General features: G+C 42.1%; 1 non-coding gene across 1 annotated transcript; it reads right to left on the reverse strand.

Moving 5' to 3' along the window:
* Positions 1-265: 265 nt before the first annotated feature.
* On the reverse strand, positions 266-373 carry LOC130984237 (small nucleolar RNA R71). Its single transcript, XR_009088184.1, has one exon. It is a non-coding gene; the product is annotated as a small nucleolar RNA R71 (small nucleolar RNA).
* Between the last annotated feature and the right edge of the window lie 5,689 nt (positions 374-6,062).

Raw genomic sequence — 6,062 nt, forward strand, 5'->3', positions numbered from 1 at the left:
AGTTTCTCTAATGCAACAGAATTGCAAGTTCCATGGACTTCCATTGGAAGATCCTCATCAGTTCTTAGCTGAATTCTTGCAAATCTGTGACACTGTCAAGACTAATGGGGTTGACCCTGAGGTCTACAGACTTATGCTATTCCCTTTTGCTGTAAGAGACAGAGCTAGGATATGGTTGGACTCACAACCTAAAGAAAGCCTGAACTCTTGGGAAAAGCTAGTCAATGCCTTCTTGGCAAAGTTCTTTCCACCTCAAAAATTGAGTAAGCTTAGAGTGGAAGTCCAAACCTTCAGACAGAAGGATAGAGAATCCCTCTATGAAGCTTGGGAAAGATTCAAACAATTGATCAGAAAATGTCCTTCTAACATGCTTTCTGAATGGAGCATCATAGGTATTTTCTATGATGGTCTGTCTGAACTGTCCAAGATGTCATTGGATAGCTCTGCTGGAGGATCTCTTCATCTGAAGAAGACGCCTACAGAAGCTCAAGAACTAATTGAAATGGTTGCAAATAACCAATTCATGTACACTTCTGAAAGGAATCCTGTGAACAATGGGACAAATCAGAAAAAAAGAGTTCTTGAGATTGATACTCTGAATGCCATACAGGCTCAGAACAAAATATTGACTCAACAAGTCAATTTGATTTCTCAAAGTCTGTCTGGAATGCAAAATGCACCAAGCAGTACTAAGGATGCTTTATCTGAAGAAGAAGCTTATGATCCTGAGAACCCTTCAATGAAAGAGGTGAATTACATGGGAGAACCCTATGGAAACACCTATAATTCTTCATGGAGAAATCATCCAAATTTCTCATGGAAGGATCAAGAGAGACCTCAACAAGGTTTCAATAATAATAATGGTGGAAGGAAAAGGTTTAGCAATGGCAAGCCTTTTCCATCATCTTCTCAGCAACAGACAGAAAGTTCTAAGCAAAGCCACTCTGACTTAGCAACCATGGTCTCTGATCTAATCAAAACCACTCAAAGTTTCATGAATGAAACAAGGTCCTCCATTAGGAATTTGGAGGCACAAGTGGGACAGCTGAGCAAGAAAATTACTGAACTCCCTCATAGTACTCTTCCAAGCAATACAGAAGAAAATCCAAAAGGAGAGTGCAAGGCCATCAACATGGCCGAATGTGGAGAGGAGGAAGAGGCAGTGAACGCCACTGAGGAAGACCTCAATGGACGTCCACTGGCCTCCACTGAGTTCCCCAATGAGGAACCATGGGAATCTGAGGCTCAAAATGAGACCATAGAGATTCCATTGGATTTACTTCTGCCATTCATGAGCTCTGATGAGTATTCTTCCTCTGAAGAGGATGAGTATGTCACTGAAGAGCAAGTTGCTAAATACCTTGGAGCAATCATGAAGCTAAATGACAAGTTATTTGGAAATGAGACTTGGGAGAACAAACCTTCTTTGCTCACCAAAGAACTGGAAGACTTGTCTAGGCAGAAATTACCTCAAAAGAGACAAGATCCTGGGAAGTTTTCAATACCTTGTACCATAGGCACCATGACCTTCAAGAAGGCTCTGTGTGACTTAGGGTCAAGTGTAAACCTCATGCCTCTCTCTGTAATGGAGAAGCTAGGGATCTTTGAGGTACAAGCTGCAAGAATCTCACTAGAGATGGCAGACAATTCAAAGAAACAAGCTTATGGACTTGTAGAGGATGTTTTGGTAAAGATTGAAGACCATTACATCCCTGCTAATTTCATAGTCCTAGAGACTGGGAAGTGCATGGATGAATCCATCATCCTTGGCAAACCCTTCCTAGCCACAGCAAAGGCTGTGATTGATGTTGACAGAGGAGAATTGATCATTCAAGTGAATGAAGGATTCTTTGTGTTTAAGGCTCAAGGATATCCCTCTGTCACCATGGAGAGGAAGCATGAAAAGCTTCTCTCAAAGCAGAGTCAAACAGAGCCCCCACAGTAAAACTCTAAGTTTGGTGTTGGGAGGCCACAACCAAACTCTAAGTTTGGTGTTGAACCCCCACATTCAAACTCTAAGTTTGGTGTTGGGAGGTTCCAACATTGCTCTGAGTATCTGTGAGGCTCCATGAGAGCCCTCTGTCAAGCTACTGACATTAAAGAAGCGCTTGTTGGGAGGCAACCCAATGTTATATTTTACCTATTTTCCTTTGTTATTTTATGTTTTCTATAGGTTGATGATCATGAGAAGTCACAAAATCAATTGAAAAAGCAAAAATAGAATGAAAAACAGGAAGAAAAACAGCACACTCTGGAGGAAGAACCTACTGGCATTTAAACGCCAGTAAGGCTAGCAGATGGGCGTTTAACGCCCAGTCTGGCACCATTCTGGGCGTTTAACGCTAGAAAGGGGCACCAGACTGGCGTTAAACGCCAGATATGGGCAAGCACTTGGCGTTAAACGCCAGAAATGGGCACCAGCCCGGCGTTTAACGCCAGAATTGGCTCAAAATGCATTTTTGCATGCCATTTGGTGCAGGGATGACTTTTCCTTGACACCTCAGGATCTGTGGACCCCACAGGATCCCCACCAACCCCACCACCCTCATTCTTCTTCACTCATTCACCAATCACCTCAATACCTCTTCCCCAAAAACCCTTCACCTATCAAATCCCATCTTTCTCTTCACCACTCACATCCATCCTTCATAAAACCCCACCTACCTCATCATTCAAAATTCAAACCACTTTCCCTCCCAAACCCACCCATAATGGCCGAACCCTACCTCTCCCCTCACCCCTATATAAACCCATCTTCACTCCTTCATTTTCACACACCCTAAACACTACTTCTTCCCCCTTTGGCCGAACCACATAGCCTCCTCCATCTCCTCCATTTTCTTCTTCTTCTACTCTATTCTTTCTTCTTTTGCTCGAGGACGAGCAAACCTTTTAAGTTTGGTGTGGTAAAAGCGTTGCTTTTTGTTTTTCCATAACCATTTATGGCATCCAAGGCCGGAGAAACCTCTAGAAAGAGGAAAGGGAAGGCAAAAGCTTCCACCTCTGAGTCGTGGGAGATGGAGAAATTCATCTCAAGGGTGCATCAAGACCACTTCTATGAAGTTGTGGCCTTGAAGAAGGTGATCCCCGAGGTCCCTTTCAAACTCAAAAAGAGTGAATATCCGGAGATCCGACATGAGATCCGAAGAAGATGTTGGGAAGTTCTCACCAACCCCATTCAACAAGTCGGAATCTTAATGGTTCAAGAGTTCTATGCCAATGCATGGATCACCAAGAACCATGATCAAAGTGTGAACCCGAACCCAAAGAATTGGCTTACAATGGTTCGGGGGAAATACTTAGATTTGAGTCCGGAAAATGTGAGGTTGGCATTCAACTTGCCCATGATGCAAGGAGATGAACATCCTTACACAAGAAGGGTCAACTTTGATCAAAGGTTGGACCAAGTCCTCACTGACATTTGTGAAGAGGGCGCCCAATGGAAGAGAGATTCAAGAGGGAAGCCGGTTCAATTAAGAAGGCATGACCTCAAGCCCGTGGCTAGAGGATGGTTGGAGTTTATCAAACGCTCAATCATTCCCACTAGCAACCGGTCTGAAGTTACTCTAGACCGGGCCATCATGATTCATAGCATCATGATTGGAGAAGAAATAGAAGTTCATGAGGTTATAGCCCAAGAACTCTATAAGGTGGCGGACAAGTCTTCTACCTTAGCAAGGTTAGCCTTTCCTCATCTCATTTGTCACCTCTGTTATTCAGTAGGAGTTGACATAGAAGGAGACATTCTCATTGATGAGGACAAGCCCATCACTAAGAAAAGGATGGAGCAAACAAGAGACCCCACTCATCATGAAATCCCTGAGATACCTCAAGGGATGCACTTTCCTCCACAAAACTATTGGGAGCAACTAAATACCTCCCTAGGAGAATTGAGTTCCAACATGGGACAACTAAGGGTGGAGCACTGGTGCACGAAATTGCAATAACACTTTTGCAATCCCGCACAACTAACCAGCAAGTGCACTGGGTCGTCCAAGTAATACCTTGCGTGAGCAAGGGTCGATCCCACGGAGATTGTCGGCTTGAAGCAAGCTATGGTTATCTTGTAAATCTTAGTCAGGATATCAGAAATTATCAGGATTGATTGTAAAAAGCAAAAGAACATGTAATGGTTACTTGTATTGCAGTAATGGAGAATGGGTTGAGGTTTGGAGATGCTCCATCTTCCGAATCTCTGCTTTCTTACTGTCTTCTTCATTAAACACGCAAAGCTCCTTCCATGGCAAGCTATATGTAGGGTTTCACTGTTGTCAGCAGCTACCTCCCATCCTCGCAGTGAAAGCTAATGCACGCACTCTGTCACAGTACTGCCAATCACCGGTTTGGTTCCCTCCCCTACCGGAATAGAATCACTCTTTTGCGTCTGTCACTAACGCCCAGTAGGTTACAGGTTTGAAGCACGTCACAGTCATCCAATCATTGAATCCTACTCAGAATACCACAGACAAGGTTTAGACCTTCCAGACTCTCTTGAATGCCGCCATCAGTTCTAGCTTATACCACGAAGATTCCGATTAAAGAACCCAAGAGATAACTACTCAATCTAAGATAGAACAGAGGTGGTTGTCAGGCACATGTTCATAGTTGAGAATGATGATGATTGTCACGGATCATCACATTCATCCGGATTAAGAACAAGTGTTATCTTGGAATCGAAGCAAGCATGATTGAATAAGGAACAGTAGTAATTGCATTAATCCATCAAGACACAGCAGAGCTCCTCACCCCCAACCGTGGGGTTTAGAGGCTCATACCGTGGAAAGAAACGTGTACAAAATGTTATGAGGTCATAAGGTACGGATACAATGTCAAAAGATCCTATAAGTAGTAAACTAGTGTCCTAAGGTTTACAGAAATGAGTAAATGACAGAAAAATCCACTTCCGGGCCCACTTGGTGTGTGCTTGGGCTGAGCAATGAAGGAATTTCGTGTAGAGACCTTTTCTGGAGTTAAACGCCAGCTTTCATGCCAGTTTGGGCGTTTAACTCCAAATTTTATGCCAGTTCCGGCGTTTAACGCTGGAATTTCTGTAGGTGACTTTGAGCACCGGTTTGGGCCATCAAATCTTGGGCAAAGTATGGACTATTATATATTGCTGGAAAGCCCAGGATGTCTACTTTCCAATGCCGTTGAGAGCGCGCCAATTGGGCTTCTGTAGCTCCAGAAAATCCACTTTGAGTGCAGGGAGGTCAGAATCCAACAGCATCTGCAGTCCTTTTCAGTCTCTGGATCAGATTTTTGCTCAGGACCCTCAATTTCAGTTAGAAAATACCTGAAATCACAAAAAAACACACAAACTCATAGTAAAGTCCAGAAAAGTGAATTTTAATTAAAAACTAATAAGAATATACTAAAAACTAACTAAAAGATACTAAAAACATACTAAAAACAATGCCAAAAAGCATACAAATTATCCACTCATCAAGCACCAAGAACATTCCATCCTCCTCCATGAAATTAGAGAAGATCAAAGAATCATGAGGGAGGACCAACAAAGACAAGGAAGAGACATTGAGGAGCTCAAGCACTCCATAAGACCTTCAAGAGAAAGAACAAGCCGCCATCACTAAGGTGGACCCGTTCTTTAATCTCCTTGTTCTTTATTTTCTTGTTTTTCGAATTCTCATGCTTATGTTTATCCATGTTTGTGTCTTATGATCATTAGTGTCTTAGTGTCTATGCCTTAAAGTTATGAATGTCCTATGAATCCATCACCTTTCTTAAATAAACAATGTTCTTAATTGAAAAAGAGAAGAATTGCATGAATTTTGAATTTTATAACAGATTAATTATTTTGATGTGGTGGCAACACTTTTGTCTTCTGAATGTATGCTTAAACAGTGCATATGTCTTTTGAATTTGTGGTTCATGAATGTTAAAATTGTTGGCTCTTGAAAGAGTGATGAAAAAGGAGACATGTTACTGAGGATCTGAAAAATCATAAAAATGATTCTTGAAGCAAGAAAAAGCAGTGAATACCAAAAAAAAAATGAAAAAGAAGAAAAAGAGAAAGAGAAAAAGAAAGAAAAAGAAAGAAATAA

This window comes from Arachis stenosperma, chromosome 5 (assembly GCF_014773155.1).
Source record: "Arachis stenosperma cultivar V10309 chromosome 5, arast.V10309.gnm1.PFL2, whole genome shotgun sequence".
Lineage (NCBI taxonomy): Eukaryota > Viridiplantae > Streptophyta > Magnoliopsida > Fabales > Fabaceae > Arachis > Arachis stenosperma.